At 43.0% G+C, this 18677-nt stretch overlaps 1 long non-coding RNA gene across 1 annotated transcript in view; it reads left to right on the plus strand.

Moving 5' to 3' along the window:
* LOC138792387 (uncharacterized) overlaps positions 1-18677 on the plus strand; it is a 298550-nt gene that overhangs the window by 278522 nt on the left and 1351 nt on the right. The window lies entirely within an intron of this gene.

Genomic DNA, 18677 nt, shown 5'->3' on the forward strand with positions numbered 1-18677 from the left:
TTCTGCCATACAGTGCCAGGGTGAATATACTGCCATACAGTACCAGGATGGATATAGTGCCATACAGCACCACAATGAATATACTGCCATACAGTACCAGGATGAATATAGTGCCATACAGTGCCAGGATGAATATACTGCCATACGGTACCAGGAGGGATTTACTGCCATACAGTGCCAGGATGAATATACTGCCATACGGTACCAGGATGAATATACTGCCATACAGTGCCAGAATGAATATACTGCCATATAGTACCAGGATGAATATACTGACATACAGTGCCAGGATGAATAAAGTGCCATACAGTACCAGGATGAATATACTGCCATACAGTACCAGGATGAATATACTGCCATACAGTACAAGAATAATGTTACTGCCATACAGTACCAGGATGAATATACTGCCATACAGTACCAGGATGAATATACTGGCATAGAGCACCAGGATGGATATACTGCCATACAGTGCCAGGAGGAATATACCGCCATACAGTACCAGGAGGAATATACTGACATACATTGCCAGGTTGAATATAGTGCCATACAGTACCAGGATGAATATACTGCCATACAGTGCCAGGATGAATATACTGCTATACAGTGCCAGGAGGAATATACTGCCATATAGTACCAGGATGAATATAGTGCCATACAGTACCAGGATGAATATACTGCCATACAGTGCCAGGATGAATATACTGCTATACAGTGCCAGGAGGAATATACTGCCATACAGTGCTAGAAGAACCTGTCCTCCTGAGATGAATGTGAAACATTGCTGAGCACGCTCTGTGACCTGTGAAGAGGTCATTGCACAGAAGGCTGCTTTTGTCCCCTCTTATCTACTGGTGTCACCTGACACTGTAATTCTGTACACATCACTTTACAGCAGCCTCCTCCTTATCATCACAGATACAACAGGAAGCCTTACAATATAAATATTGGGGCCAGATCACACAGAGAAAAAGCAGTGAAACTCTCCGCCTTTTCCAGCTTGCAGAGTGTGCAGCCAGCTTCCCTATACTGTGTATTCAGCTTCTACACAATATGGAGAACGCTCTCCAAACAGAACTGCTGAGGATGGCGACCACTCCGGAAAAATACCAATATGTGTGAAATACTTCTATTTAGAAATCTCGATCTTATCAGCTGCTGTGTGTCCTGCAGGAAGTGGTGTATTCTCTCCAGTCTGACAGTGCTCTCTGCTGCCACCTCTGTCCATGTCAGGAACTGTGCAGAGCAGGAGCAAATCTCCATAGAAAACCTCTCCTGCTCTCCAGACTGGAAAGAATATACCACTTTCTGCACAACATACAGCAGCTGATAAGTACTGGAAGACTTGAGATTTTTTAATAGAAGTAAATTACAAATCTCTGGCACTTTCTGACACCAGTTGATTTAAAAGAAAATATTTTTTTTCCCGGAGTACCCCTTTTAGTAATTTACTTTTTTTTTTTTTTTTTTTTACATACATGTTTCAAAAGAAATTCCCTAAAGCAAATGCATCGAATGAAATTCTGCACGTAGATTACATTCTTACAGTATGGTGATGCTTGATAGAGTAAAGGATTATAATAGGTCCAGGGGCCGACACCTGAGTCAAGTGCAGTGGAGGAGAAAATTATTCTGTGAGCTTCAAATGAAGGAATTGGAGAAGTTGGAGGAGGTAATTGTAGGGCAGAGGAGTCCCGGTAAGCTGTTCTCACATGTCAGTGGCATGATGCTATGGAAGGACATAGGACAGCCCTTTATCACCGCAGTGGTGTGAGTGCTCCTGGGTAATACCACGCTTATTGCACTCATCTCCCGAGAGGTTGAGTAAAGTGGCGTTCATCTTATAAGGTCACATGATGCTGTGAAAATAACGAAAGAGAATGATAAATCAATAGCCGCTCTATATAGATGGAACCTGCGAAGTTATTTAGACATGACGTGTACCGTAGCATACCCGGCCACGACACCGGTACATGGCGGCCATTAATCACTATGAATCATAAAGGAGCGGAGCCTGGAGCTACTGGGCCCTATGTAGAATCTGTCACAGGGACACAACCTACTATGGGCGATGTATGGGGCGAGGGCTACAACCTGAAGCTCACCGTGCTGCTTTACAACATTGCATCTAACGATCAACAATTTATGCTTGTATAGTAGTTATGGCTTCTTCCAGTTTAGGTAAGTGAATCCCTATATACGTCACTATTATTATTTGCAAGGCACTTGGCCTTCTCTTTAGGTTTTTTTATTTTTCTTATATCTCTTATTCTATAGCTCAGGGATTCCTCTAGGGTAGAATAGTCCTTCGGCCATTAGAGCTCCTCCTGGTATTCAATGGATGGAGGACGTATAGTCAGTGGGTGAAGAACCTATAGTCAACGGGTAAAGAACCTATAGTCAATGAGTGTAACACCTATAGTTAGTGGGTGGACGACCTATAGTCAATGGATGAAGGTTTATAGTCAATAGGCGGAGGACTTATAGTTAATGGATGGAGGCCTGTAGTCAATAGGTAGAGGGCCTATAGTCAATAGGTTGAGGCCTATAGTCAATGGGTGGAGGCCTATAGTGAATGGGCAGAGGACCTATAGTCAATGGGTGAAGGTTTATAGTCAATAGAAGGAGGACCTATAGTTAATGGATAGAGGCCTATAGTGAATGGACAGAGGACTTAAAGTCAATGGATGAAGGTTTATAGTCCATAGGCAGAGGACCTATAGTCAATGGGTGGACACCTATAGTCAATGAGTTGAGGCCTTTAGACAATGGGCAAAGGACCTATAGTCAGTGAGTGAAGGACCTATAGTCAGTGAGTGAAGGACCTAAAGTCAGTGAGTGAAGGACCTATAGTCAGTGATTGAAGGACCTATAGTCAGTGAGTGAAGGACCTATAGTCAGTAATTGAAGGAGCTATAGTCAGTGAGTGAAGGACCTATAGTCAATGGGTGAAGTCCTATAGTCAATGGGTGAAGTACCTAAAGTCGATGGGTGAGGGTTTATAGTCCATAGGTGGAGGACCTATAGTCAATGGGTGGAGGCTTTTAATCAATGGGTGACATCCTATAGTCAATGGGTGAAGGACCTGTATTCAATAGATACAGGCCTATAATGCAATAAAGGGGTTCTCCAGGCTTCCAAAAACAGCACATCTCTTGTCCTCAATCTCTGTGTGGTTCTGCAGCTTGGTCCCATTAAAGTGTATGAAGCTGAATTGTGATACCCAGCCTATTATTGTCCATGCCTGTTACTTCCCCATTCATAGCAGCAAGCTATTACCTGTCCCTGAACCCCCCCCCCCTTGTGTCCCTTCCATCTCTTGCCAGATTTCCACTCTCCGCCGCCCCATACTAATGACCCTCTAACGTCAAGGAAATCCTGGTCGCAGCTTATGATGAGCAGAGTAGAACGTCCCGCCACGTCAGAGCAGGCGAAAATGATTTCCATGCGCGGTGACAGGAGGCAATGAGAATACCTGAGCTGGCCATTCCCGGGTACAAGGCGCTCATTAGCTGTGTGCTGTCAGACGGCCGCGCTCCTTGTCACAAGAAATTACTTCTTTATTTTTTTTTTCTTGCCAGCAACGTGGCTTCACTTAATATTCAAAACATATCAGAGCACAATCGATGTCTCAGTCCCTCAACCAAGGAATCTCATTACATTTTCAACTAATCCATGAAATCGCGACGCAGCCCCGCAGACGCAGGTTCCTCGCCGTAATCCGGTGGCGCGGTTCATCAGCTACTACGGAAATGACAGAATGCTCGGGAGAGAGAAGAAGCCATTGAATTGCTGAATTATCAAGCAAATGGCTTTGTCATTGAACAATTTCCTTTAAGAATCAAATATTTCTCCGGACTCTCCAGAGAAGTGATTTTTTTTTTATCAGATCTTTTGTATATAAAGTATTTTCTTTCATTCTCATTTCTTTTATTTCAAGCTGTGCGATTGAGCGATTTGAGGATCATTAGCCAGAAATGCTGATAAAACCCCATTTTCTCCGACTAAAAGGGACATTTTCGACTTAATCCATCACTTTTATGGCCGCCTCTAAATCTGCTCGGTGCAATCAATAAAGTCGTCACCTCTGAGAGAGTCTTCCTTCCACATGAGATCACACGCTTCTGTGTGTGTTTTTTTTCTTTTTTTTCTTTTTTTTTTTTTATACCTTCTCCCTCTGGATGTCACTGGCAAAATGAAGGTGAATAATAGAGATGTATCGAGAGGACGAGTCTATTAGAAATCTTCTAATATCTCAGAATCCAATTAACAAAGAAATACGAATCTACAGAAATGTTAAAATAACACGGATGGCGTTAGAGGCAGAGGAGTCTGCTGAAGGAGGATGTATAATGGAGTAAAGAAAGAAAAACATAATAAGGCTATGTTCACATTTGGTATGAGACCAGCCGGGTCATGGAACAGCTGATCTTTAGCGCCGCTGATTTTTAATGCGGGTGCATCCGTGCGTGCCCGCATAAGAACCCCCCACTGCACGCTATGGAGCATGCGGCCGCAGCCACTCGCTCCATAATATGAACTGACAGGGTTTTCTTCGGCTGCTATTCAATGAATAGTGACATGTCAGTTTTCTACAGCGCCACTAGGGATCGCGTCCGGAGCGTATACTATGGGGGAGATTTATCAACCATGGTGTAAAGTGAAACTGGCTCAGTTGCCCCTAGCAACCAATGAGATTCCACCTTTCATTCCTCACACACTGCTTGAAAAATTAAAGGTGGAATCTGATTGGTTGCTAGGGGCAACTGAGCCAGTTCCACTTTACACCATGTTTGATAATTCTCCCCCTATGTGTATACACTTCGGTCAGGATTCCCTCCTTCTGCAGCACAACATAAGTTCCATACCAATCACGGCTGTGATTAGTACGGAACTTACGTTGTGTGAACATGGCCTACTAAAGTATGTTTATCAGTCCTCAACCCCAGCTCCTCAGAGTTAAAGGGGGATTCCCATGTCAACTAACATATACTTAAATAACTTATACTTGTAGGATTTGTCAAGTCAAATATATTGACATTCATTTAGCAAACTTGTCTCCTTTTGATATGCTGCCCTTTCCATCATGTTGTAGAAAGCTTGTTGCCTTGGTTACTGACCATCGCTCTGCTCTAAAAGCAGTGGTCTAGCTGGTATATATAACTATAATTAAGATGTATAGAGATATAGGGGGGAGAATTATGAAAGGGTGTAAATATACACCTGGTGTAAACTGCCCACAGCAACCAATCACAGCTCAGCTTTCAGCTCTGGTAAAATATAAGAGGAGCGGTGATTGGTTGCTGTGGGCAGTTTACACCAGGTGTATATTTACACACTTTGATAAATTTCCACCATAGTGTATATATGCTCTATGATATATGAATATCTATACTAAAGCTATACACTGCTTTTAGAGCAGAGTGGTGGTTGGTAATGTAGACAATGAGCTGTCAACAGTGTTTCCCAAATGATTTCATTTGCAAAAGTATTCAACTTGACAAGTATAACTATATTAGTTGAGATGGGAATACCCCTTTAAAGTGAATGTACCATCATTGCCCGAGTCTATGCACTGGGGGTGGGCCCGGGTCGCCTCCAGTGTTCAGAGCTGGGCGGGTACACAAGATGAAAACAGCACTAAGCGCGGTAACTGGACAGGGTTTCGAAAAATTGACTGTGCTACCGGGATCACCACGCCAGTGCCAACAGGGTGAAGAAAAAAAATTGCCTGCCTGTTAACGTGATGGTACATTCACAAGTTTTTCCAGGACATTTTGTAAGGTTCCAGTCTCCTAAGGATTCACCGTAGGCGATGCCCACAGCGTGTTTTAAGGATCAAAAATATGTTTGTATTTACAAAAAAAAACCACTCAAAATTTTTCAGTTTTTTTTTTTATATAGCTGGAGTCTTTAATGCAAATTTTAGTTTTATTGAGCATTTTGAAGGGTTTTTATTTTTTATTTTGCTGCATGTTTTATGAGCTTTTTCCAAAGTTGTATGAAAATTTGGCCTTTGCTTCTTGTATCCAAGTATTTGGACAGTCACATATCAAAAAAACAAACAAATCATAGAGGAAGGAAATCCAGCATGTGTCAAAGGACAGAAAAAATCATGTAAATTTAACACAGGGGGGAGTATCTTGCCCCATTTACTGCAAACCAGGCCCAGATCCAGAAAATGTTTCTCTATGTTTTAGAGTATTTTGAGGTATAAAGCGTCAAAATACACTTTTATTGCATCGGTAATTCATTCATAATATTGTTTTTGTAACTTTTTTCCCAAAAAGCTAAATTAAAGACATGGCTTAGCATCAATTGCACAGAAAATACCTGTAAAAAAAACCACAACAAAGCAGAAAAAAAGTGCAAATAAAATGCTCCATAAATACAATTATTAAGCATCAAAATTTGAGAAGTACAACCTCTGATAAAAAAAAAAAAATGTGTGTGTGTGTATGCTGCATTTACACGAAGCGATAATTCGCCCAATTGATCGTTTAACGATTTTGAAGCAACAATTTGGTTTTTATAACGATCAGCGCTTAGGGCCCTTTTACACAGAAAGATTATCTGACAGATTATCTGCCAAAGATTTTAAGCCAAAACCAGGAACAGACTATAAACAGAGAACAGGTCATACATGAAAGCCTGAGATTTCTCCCCTTTTCAAATCCATTCCTGGCTTTGGCTTCAAATCTTTGGCAGATAATCTGTCAGATAATCTTTCTGTGTAAAAGGGCCCTTAGACAAATAAATCGCTAGAAAAATCGTAAGAAGATTCGTAAGAAAAATCGTTATTGCGATCGTTTTTAAGATCGCTTAAGCCCATCTTTTACATAGGGTGGATCTTTGAAAGACTGTTTACACGAAGCTATCTGCGATCTGTCGATGAACGACGATTTGAGAACATGTTCAAAGATCAAAATGAACGATTTTTCGCTCATCGCTTGATCGTTTGGTGTGTTTACAAAGAACGATTATCGCTCAAATGTGATCGTTATTGCGAAAATTCGAACGATAATCGTTCCGTGTAAACGCAGCATAAAGGAAACTTCTAATAATGACATAGTGCCATGCCAGAAGCTTTGATGGTTGGGAGTCATGCTGGGTTGACACGGAACGATTATCGTTCGAATTTTCGCTATAACGATCGCATTTGAGCAATAATCGTTCCGTGTAAACACAGCAAACGATCAAGCGATGAGCGAAAAATCGTTCATTTTGATCTTTGAACACGTTCTCAAATAGTCGTCTGTCGTTCGCTAAATATTCGCAGATCGCTTCGTGTAAACAGTCTTTCAAAGATTCACCCTATGTAAAAAATGGGCTTAAACGATCTTAAAAACGATCAAAATAACGATTTTTCTTATGAGTCTTCTAACGATTTTTCTCCTTCTAAACACTGATTGTTATAAAAACCAAATCGTTGCTTTAAAATTGTTAATCGTTCAATTGGGCGAATTATTGTTCCGTGTAAACCCAGCATCAAGGTGCTCAATTAAAAACAAAGGAAAATTCAGATTCAAGGTTTATCTGCCCCTTTGTCTCTGTTTGGGGCACTGCACAGAGTCCTAGAAAGTCTATGAGACTTATAACTGTGAGGATAACTGACCAAAAACAAACGGGAACAGTCATCTGATCGCTACAGATCCCACCGATCAAAACCTCTGGCTAGAGATCAGTGCGATTCAGCCATGCAGCCCTAGGGAGTCCTGGCAAACATGGATACAGTCTATGGCCATGTCTCCCTAGGGCTGTATCCAACTTCTTCAGCCTCCGGTGATCAAATGCTGCACAATCCGACTCCAGCATGTTCTGCTTCTCTATTTTCGGCCAATCGCAATAATATATACAGTAAGTAAGATGTTACTTACTTTAATGGAAATGTGTCTTTAAGGTACTGGTTTAGAATCGTTCCCCTTCTGTATAACAAGCTGAAATTATTAAAAGATTATAGAGTAGATGAAATCTGTCATCCATCATGAGTCATTATAAGGTCTCATGCACACCGCCTTAAGAAAAATACACCACCATATGGCAGTGAGGATGGGAGCAGTAAAAGTTTTGCATGGATAACATTCGGTTACCATCGACATAATCAGCGTGTGTACAGCATGTGGTGGAGCGGCCATTGCAGGAAGCACATAGGAAAAATAACCTTCCTATAAAAATATGGTATCAATTGGAGAGAGAAGGTGATGCTAAACAATGTCACAGGGAGACGGGTCATCTCACCAGGGATTCTCGATGGAGAAGGTCGTAGAAAGTTGACGGGTCAGTATTAGAGATGAGCGAACCTGCCGAGGTTCGGGTTCGTATGAGCCTGAACTCTCGGCTTCTGATTGCCGCTGTCTGCCCGCTCCGTGGAGAGGGTGGATACAACCTGAGGACTGCCTGGAAAACTGGGATACAGCCTATGGCTATGGCTGTATCCCATTTTACCAGGCAGTCCTCCGGCTGTATCCACCCTCTTCTCGGAGCGGGCAGACAGCGGCAATCAGAAGCCGAGAGTTCAGGTTCATACGACGGCAGGTTCCCTCATCTCTAGTCAGGATAAAGCCCATTAGTGGCTGCCGTAGAAGGCTGTAATGGTCACTAAGGGGTTAAAGGTGTATTCCAGAAAAAAACTAATTTAAATCAACTGGTGTCAGAAATTATTTGTCATTTACTTTTATAAAAAAAAAAAAAAAAAAAAAAACTAAAGTTTTGCAGTAGCCTCAGATGCTGTATGTCCTGCAGGAAGTGGTGTATTCTTTCCAGTCTGACACAGTGCTCTCTGCTGCCACCTCTGTCCATGTCAGGAACTGTCTAGAACAGGAAAGGTTCTCTATGGGGATTTGCTACTGCTCTAGACAGTTCCTGACATGGACAGAAGTGGGAGCAGAGAGCACTGTGTCAGACTGGAAAGAATACACCACTTCCTGCAGGGCATTCAGCAGCTGAAAAGTACAGGAAGACTTGAGTTTTTTTAAAATAAAAATAAATTACAATTTTGTATATCTTTCTAACACCAATTGATTTAAAGATTTTTTTTTTCTGTAATACCCCTTTAACCCCTTAATGGCCGTCAGACTGGCAGAATACACTACTTTAGTACATACAGCAGCAGATTTTTTTTTTTTAAATACATTTTTAATATCTTTTGTATGTCTAACTCTAAGGAATAAATAAAAAAAAATGATCTAATAAGATTTCTTGGCCTAACAATGAACCAACCATAGAAAAAGGAGGTGGGGGGTTTACAGAAACACTGGCAGAACCCCAACAATCAACTATTATCACCACGGGAAGCTCCCGCCATTACCGAGTTCCCCTTTTAGCGACGCTGCAAAGAAGTGAAGCATTACGCGGCCCCCGTCGTGATCAATCAATACTCCACTGCTACAAACTTTAACAACCGTATTTTTTTTTCCTCTAAAACATATTTTATCTCCAATTTCCATTAACATTTTCAATGCAGAAAGTCATCCATTTCCTTCCAAAAAAAAAACAACAACACAAAATTATCTAAACAATCTCAGGCCCAGCAGAAAGTCTTCCAATTCCTATTCCATGCCCTGAAAGCAAATAATATATTGCAGGAGAACACATAGGAATAAACACACTTGTTATTTCTAAGGGGGGGGGGGGATCATTTGCAGCGGCGGCTTTTCTGTCCATGAGCTATCTGATATTCATTGCGGCCTACTGGGGTGACCTGTCATTGACTCCTGCACATAGCCGCTTCCATTAAGTGAGCAATTTCCACTGATCACAGGCTGTTTTTTTATAACACAGCCCAATATGTTTTGCCGCCAATAAATAATTCAGGTTTTGCAGACGGCTTCTGATTATTACTGTAAGGAATGAAGCTGGGAGTCGCTCTTTGTCGCCACAAGCTCGGCGGTTTTCGTAGTACAAAACTAATGATCTTTGCGGCGTAGACGATTGCCGCAGTATTGGCTGAGCTTGCTTTGGTGAGGAGGAGGGGGGGGGGGAACAATCTCTTCCCCTATTAATACATCTTGTGGAGCCCAATATTGAGCAATGTGCCACATGACATACTTATCTTGTCCCTGCAAGTTTCTCTCCTCTCCTGCTGCTGGGTCCTACTGCCCACTGCCCCTTAAAGTGTCACTGTTGGTTACATTTTTTTTGTAGAAATAAATAGTATAGGTGATTTTAAGAACATTTGTAATTGAGTTTATTAGCCAAAAATGCATTTTATCATAAAAAAGCAATTTGAAGCTCTCCCCCTGTCTTCATGATTTTCTATGGAGAGGGGAGGGGTGGAGGGAGATGAGGCACCAAAACAGGACAACAAAGAGTTAATTTACAGCTCCATCACAGGGCTATCTCCTCTGACATCAACACTCACCTCTCTGACCTCTGAATACCAGCTTCATACAGCTACCTGCTGTGTAATCCTTTGTTCCCTGCTCTCTGCTGCTGACTAATCTCCCTCCTCCCCCTTCCCCTCTCCATAGGTTACAAAGGGCTCGGCTGATGTAAAAGAGTTGAGATTTCCTGATAATGAGCAGTGGATGAGAGAGAGGAGGGAGGGGGGGGGGACCTAAGAAAAGGAATCTATAAAACTGTGATTTGTATCTGCCTGTGTTGTGCATAGGATGGTATGCTGTTTGACTAGATGCCTATCCTGACCTGTGAACCAATTGAACTCCACCTGCCCTGACCTGGTGTCTTAGGAGATAGTGACACATTGAAGGTCCAAGCATGCAGGGATTCCGGGACATCAAGGCGCTAATGGATTACCATATCACTGATGATGGGAGATGTAGTAGAGGAATTGCAAAGTTTTATTAGGATGATGTGTTTCCAGCTCATCCTAATAAAACGTCATAATTTTTCCACTACGTCTCCCATCATCTGTGACATGGAAATCCACTAATGACAACCAGCGCCTTAATGTCCCGAAATCCCTGCACGCTTGGACCTTCAATGTGCCACTATTCCCTGATTGAATACCAGGTCCTCCCGGCTCCGAGGCAATACTTCTACAAGTGTTTGGCGGTGTCAGTCTCATAGCACGACCGCCAGAGGTGAGCGGCATCACTGCCATCCTTAATTACCACTTCAGATTAACGTTTTACGCTATGGGCGCCTCCGGTGTCTTTTTTTAGTCTTTTAGTAATTCTGAACTGGTATCTGTCTCCTTTATCTGTTTAAACTCTGCCAGCCCTGACCTACTGCCTGAATGCAAGAGCTTTAGGACTCCTGACAGTTCTACATATATGTTCTTCTCAATTTAGGCTTAGGGTCCTATTCCACGGGCTGAGGAGGGCCCGATCAACGATGTAAACGAGCGGCGATCTGCTAGATCGCCGATCGTTTACTGGGCCTATTCCACGGCCCGATGATCGTTGAGCGAGGGCTTCAGGGACATTGTTACCAATGTCCTTGCAGTCCTTGCAGCAGCAGTAATACATTACCTGCAGGTCTTCTCTGCGCTGTCTTCATCCCAGGGTCCCGCGCGCTCTATTTTCTGAATGGCCGGTCAGCTGACAGGCCACACTCAGCCAATCACAGGCCGCGGCGGTCCCGGCCTGTGATGGGCTGACCGCTCCGTCAGCTGACCGGCCATTCAGAAGATAGAGAGCGCGGGACCCTGGGATGAAGACAGCGCGGAGAAGTCTGGACAGGTAATGTATTATGCTGGTGCTGCTGTCAAATCGTCGGTCGCCTGCCGCGCACCGCTATTCAACCGTAGCATTGGCTGATCGTTCTCTCTATTTCACCGAACGATAATCGGCCGAATCGGCCCGAGTGGGGCCGATCATCGTTACTGTGGAATAGGGCCCTTAGGGTACAATTACGCAGAACCAGAATCGGCCCTATTCGGCTGATTATCATTCTGTGTAATAAACACAACGATCAGTCGATGACAACGATCATTGGCTGATCGTTGATATAGGTTTGGACCTATAATTGTCGGGCACCGACCGCGCATTGCTACGTGTAATAGCGGTGCTCAGCTGGTGGCTGACGATTTGCAAAGTGCATACATTACCTATCCATGGTCCAGGGCTTATCCTGCACTCTGCTTCTCCCCGGGTCCCGCTCGCTGCAGTTTCAGAGCGGCCTGTCTTAGCTGACAGGTCACTCAGCCAATCATTGGTCGGGACCACCGCGGCCAGTGATTGGCTAAGCGGCCTAAGGCCGCTCTGAAGCTGGAGTGCGGGACCCGGGGAAAAGCAGAGTGCAGGAGGAGCCCTGGACCATGGATAGGTAATGTATGCAGTTTAAACAAGGGCTGCAAGGACATCGTTACCGATGTCCATGCAGTCCTTGTGAAATGATTATCGGACCTTGTAATAGGCCCAGTAAATGAGCGCTGATCTAGCAGTTATTATCAGGCCCCCATCGGGCCATGTAATAGTACCCTTAATCTCCAAACAGGCCGCCAGCTGCACAAGGCAAAGCTGTAACAGTCTCTCTGATGCATTCTTCTAGCTTGATGGTCGCACTGCCCTGACATTGGGCCATAAGGAGGCTCTCCTACCATAGGCAATGAAGAGAATGGTGCAGCACTGCAACGCTCCTCACACTCCCTATGACAGGGACAGGGATAATAGTTTTCACCCCAGAAAAGGTACCCTACATAAAAAACAGCTGAAAGACACAGCGCACTCTCTGAAATTAGTCAGCAAGGGACAGCAACATCACCAAGCCCCTGCAAACCTGAACTCCAAGGCTGACCGATAGGAACCTCTGTAGGAATATATTGCAGGGTCAAGGGTCAGAATCAAGATCTCAAAGAAGATGACGATTGTCTCAGAAATTAGTTGCTGCAATCGCATTTGCAGTATCTCGTAAAGTTATCAATACAGAAAGTTGCAACAACAACTGGGAATGTTGTTTATGATACACGGGTGTTGTGCATGGTGCTGAACACAGAGCTGAAAGTGCTGAATCCAATTATTATGAACTATTGATAACTTTTGAACCACAAGAGACATCGGCAATCGATTTCGGAGAAAATCCTGGTCTTCTTTGATAGGCTACATGACCAACTTCCCGTTGAATTAAAAAACCTTGCCCTTGATTCAATATGGCGGCTTTCAAGATGGCTAACATGTTCCAGACATAGCCTAAAAGGTAGTCCCCTCACATATTATCTGCAGGGATATTCAGATATGTCATTTACCCTTTAGTTTCTGAAATATAAGGGTGTCCTCAGACTTTTGACTTACCCTGTATATGACAACCCATGAAATTAATGGTCACCTTAAGGTTAAGTTCACACTACAGGATTTTGTGGCCGTTATTGCTGACAGCTGTCAAAAAGACGTCCAATATTTGCAGATGACGGCCGTCTAGAATGATCATAATGTCGTCATCTGCAAATATTGGATGCCTTTTAGATGTCCGTCGGCAATGACGGACACAAAATCCCTTAGTGTTAAAGGAGAAGTCTGGCGAAAATTTTTATTAAAGTATTGTATTGCCCCCCAAAAGTTATACAAATCACCAATATACACTTATTACGGGAAAGTACTTTTTCCCTGCACTTACTACTGCATCAAGGCTTCACTTTCTGGATAATATGGTGCTGTCACTTCCTGGATAACATGGTGATGTCACTTCCTGGATAACATGGTGATGTCACTTCCTGGATAACATGGTGATGTCACTTCCTGGATAACATGGTGATGTCACGACCCGACTCCCAGAGCTGTGCAGGCTGCGGCTGCTGGAGAGGATGATAGAAGAGGGACACTGAGGGACACAGGGCACTGGAGGGACACTGAGCATCCCTCTGCCATCATCCTCTCCAGCAGCCACAGCCCGCACAGCTCTGGGAGTCGGGGCGTGACATCACCATGTTATCCAGGAAGTGACATCACCATGTTATCCAGGAAGTGACATCACCATGTTATCCAGGAAGTGACATCACCATGTTATCCAGGAAGTGACATCACCATGTTATCCAGGAAGTGACATCACCATGTTATCCAGGATGTGAAGCCTTGATGCAGTAGTAAGTTCAGGGAAAAAAGCACTTTATAAGCATTTCCTGTAATAAGTTTATATTGGTAATTTGTATAACTTTTGGTGGGCAATACAATACTTTAATAAAAATTTTCACGGACTTCTCCTTTAACTTAGCCTAGAGGACATCAATTTTATTGGTGCAGATCCAACTCCCCAAACCACTATCACCATGGCAATCCATCAATGAATTATATAGGTATTGCATGCACCTGCCGTTTCTACAAGCAGGAAAGGATCCTTGTAGGTGCTATTCAATTAAGCTAATATATGAGGGTTGTGAGCAGGACAGGAGCCTTCCCTCCATTGCCTAAAAGAATTCTTTAACAAGCCGCTCACATCCCATCATGGTGGCACAACCGCAATCTATAGTAGGTATGGGCCTTCCAATACACTGGACTGGTGTCACATGACTAGAAGATATTGTATACATTCCATGTTTCTGGTCTATGTTAGTATAGCAAAGTATAGCGATCTAGTGGTGGTTAGCTTTGTTACCAGGCAGCATGGGGCTGACTCCATACACGGCCTACTGATTCTGGGCCAGCAGACAGTATAGTAGTACTACTAGGGAATAAAGTTGCATTTCTTGTAAAACTAGTTCTACTTCCATCCTAGAGATTAGTCACTTATAACCCCTGTAATGCATCGGTCGCAGCTTTGATGCCTTATTACACAGCTGTAGAAGCCATCTCCTCTGGACGTATCAGAGCAGCAGGTTTCCAGGCTCTGGATGGCAATCAATCTCTGCAAAGGTCATTCACACCTATTCTCTCCCTCCTTTTTGTTCTCTACAAGACACCATTCAGGAAGAATGACAAGTTATGTCAGCGGGATCCGGCGAGGAATTACAAAAGATTACACTGAGTTTAGAAGAGTAAAAAGCAAAGTCAATTTAAGCATCACAGAGTAGACAATAACATGGATACACTCCTATAGCAATCATAGAACAATTCACCGGGTATAGAATCATACAATACAAGGTAAACTATGTGTTACTATGGCTAGATAGGAAAGATATACAGATAGACAGATAGTGGCTGTAATGGGTCCCCTTCTCTTAGGTAGGAAGGAAAGATAGATATATAGATAGACAGACAGACAGATAGATAGATAGGAGACAGACAAATAGATAGATAGCATAGATAGGAGATAGGAGATAGATAGGAGATAGATAGCATAGATAACAGATAGGAGATAGATAGATGATAGATAGATAGATAGATAGATAGATAGATAGATAGATAGATAGATAGATAGATAGATAACAGATAGGAGATAGATAGGAGATAGATAGGAGATAGATAGATAGATAGGAGATAGATAGATAGATAGATAGATAGATAGGAGATAGATAGATAGATAGATAGATAGATAGGAGAGAGATAGATAGGAGACAGACAAATAGATAGATAGATAGATAGATAGATAGATAGGAGATAGATAGGAGATAGATAGATAGATAGATAGATAGATAGATACAGTCTGAAGAATCTTGTAAGCAGCACTACTCGTGCAATAAAGGTAGCGGGTGCCAGTAGGTGGTTATGACCAGTAACCTTCTCATATATACTCTTCAAGGAATCGCCCACAGCACTCCAATAACGGTGAAATCAAACGTGATTTATTTCAGTTCATGGTGATACAGCACAGCAATAACAGTCCATAGCAACGTTTCAACGACCACTGTCGTCTTTTTCAAGCATTGAAAAAGACGACAGTGGTCGTTGAAACGTTGCTATGGACTGTTATTGCTGTGCTGTATCACCATGAACTGAAATAAATCACGTTTGATTTCACCGTTATTGGAGTGCTGTGGGCGATTCCTTGAAGAGTAGATAGATAGATAGATAGATAGGAGATAGATAGATAGATAGATAGACAGATAGATAGGAGATAGATAGATAGATAGATGGATAGATAGGAGATAGATAGATAGATAGATAAATTCAATGAATTGTGGCACTTCCATGAAGTGAAAAAATCTTCAGTGTTTTATTTCATAACAAAATTAGCCAGTGTTATAAAATAAAACACTGAAGATTTTTTCACTTTATGGAAGTGCCACAATTCTTTGAATTTATCGAGTTGGAGACGTGGATTCAATCTCCGTTGCTTGACACTTCAGCACAAAAAAAACTGGGAGTGTGCTCCATTGTGAGAGGATAGATAGATAGATAGATAGATAGATAGATAATAGATAGGAGATAGATAGATAGATAGATAGATAGATAGATAGATAGATAGATAGATGGATAGATAGATAGATAGATAGGAGATAGATAGATAATAGATAGGAGATAGATAGATAATAAATAGATAGATAGGAGATAAATAGATAAATGGGTGATACAGTGTTTCACTGAAAATAAGATAAGTACCTTATATTAATTTTTACTCAAAAACAGGCACTTTGGGAGAGATTTATCAAACATGGTGTAAAGTAGAATTGTCATAGTTGCCCCTAGCAACCAATCAGATGCCACATTTCATTTTTCAAATAATCTGTGAGGAATGAAAGGTGGAATCTGATCTGTAAAGTAGAAAATTCTACTTTACATCAGTTTGATAAATCTCCCCCATCTTATTTTCCTGTATATTTATGGCTAAGTCTCTATCGGCTAGGCCGGAGGAAGAGAAAAAAGACATTCCGCCCCCCTCCCGGAATACTCACAAAAGGGCCTCAGCAGCGGGATAGGTGTCGTCGTGCAGCGAGACGTGCGGAGGATGCAGGGGCCCATGGACCAGGCTGTGAAGATCCATGAGGGGATTAGGTGAGTCCTGGGTAGCAGCAGGTGGCCTAGCTCCAGCTAGTAAATCCTGCTGCGGTCAGGCAGTGGTTTACATTTTCCAGCATTTTAAAACAATTCCCTGAAAATCTCAAAGGTCAGGGGTCATCTTATATGACCAGTCATCTTATACGCCGGAAAATACAGTAGATAAGGCACCATTCCCAACAGCTGATGTTTCGAACTTATGTCCCCCTTCCCCAAGGAATGACCTCTGCACAGGTCATAGAGCATACCTAGATAACTCTCCCTTTCATGTGAATAGGATCTGCTTTAGTCTATTGTGCCTATGTTTATGAGGCTTGCTGTATAGCATACCTCTAAATGCTGCTAAAAGCAGTTTAGTTAAAGGGGTTATCCCGCTTTAGAAAAACATTGCCACTTTCTTGCAGAGACAGCACTACTCTTGCCTCCAGTTCAGGTGTGGCTTGCAATTAAGCTCCATTCACTTCAATGGAACTGAGTTGCAAAACCTGCATGCAAGAGTGGTGCTGTCTCTGGAAGAAAGCGGTCATGTTTCTCTAATGCTGGATAACCCCTTTAGGGTATATTCACACAAACGGACTCGGGGCGAGATTCTCGCTGCGAGTCCAGCAGGTCCTGGCAGTTCCCACACACTATATACTTGCTGTGGTCTCAACGACCGCAGCGAGTATGTAATTCTACCGCCCTTAACCCCTTCTGCTCCCGCCCGGCTCCCCCGCTGTAAGCATACATTACCTCTCTCCTCACTGCACGGGTCCGGCGTCCTGCTCTCCCGTCCGGCCAATCAGTGTGTTGCCCAGCCGCAGCCACTGATTGGCCGGACAGGAGAGCAGGACGCCGGACCCGTGCAGCGAGGAGAGAGGTAATGTATGCTTACAGCGGGGTTGCCGGGCGGGAGCAGAAGGGGTTAAGGGCGGTAGAATTACATACTCGCTGCGGTCCAGTATATAGTGTGTGGGAACTGATGGCTGCCCCCTTTATAATGTAAAAAAATGTAAAAGAAAATTCAGAAAAAAGCAACAAATTAGAGAAAAGAAACCTGGTCAGTGTTCTGATTGTTTATCATCCTGTAATTTTAGAACATGTGAAAAGCAAACTATAAAAATGGTGACGTATTTCCAGGCTTTTGGGGCTATCACAGGCGTTTATGAGAAAAGCAATGGTTTGTTTTAGCATCTACTTGCTCCATTAACACCCTGCCGAGTCCCGTGTGGCTGCAGCGACTGATCTCGCCAGGTTGGCTCTTATGCTGCGGGAGCATCTGGAAGTCATCAAGGAAATAAAGTACACAAAATGGGATCTCACATAGAAAAATCCTAGAAGCTAATAAGATGCTGGCTGCAGACAGTGCCGGGTCTCCAGGGAGCATAGACATCTAAGAATCAGAGGAGGAAAGCTTCCAGCAGTGAGGCCTCAGCATGTCCTAGAGAGAACCTGTTATGTAACAATCTGATGGTCCAGAAAGTCTGATAATCCGGCATTTATTAACCAATATCATCAAATGCCTCATTAGGGATGAACGCAACTCACACCAAATCGTTCAGCATTTGATTATCAATGGGTGAAGAAGTTGGATGCAGTCCCAGAGAGTTCTGGAAAACATAGGGCAGCATCCAACTTCTTCAGCCACCGGTAATCAAATGCCAAACGTTTGGACTCATTTCTAAGCCTCATGCAACAGAAGAATGGGTGTAAATGGAGTCTTACTATCCTGGCTTGGCTCATAATCCCCAGTGCTGTTTCAAGGCTCTTAAGAGAGTCAATTATTTATATTTAAAAATCTGCAGTCTTTCAGTACTTATCAGCTGCTGTATGTCCTGCAGGAAGTGGTGTGTTCGTTCCACTCTGACACAGTGCTCTCTGCTGCCACCTCTGTCCATGTCAGGAACTGTCCAGAGCAGGAAAGGTTGT

Source organism: Dendropsophus ebraccatus, chromosome 5 (assembly GCF_027789765.1).
Source record: "Dendropsophus ebraccatus isolate aDenEbr1 chromosome 5, aDenEbr1.pat, whole genome shotgun sequence".
Lineage (NCBI taxonomy): Eukaryota > Metazoa > Chordata > Amphibia > Anura > Hylidae > Dendropsophus > Dendropsophus ebraccatus.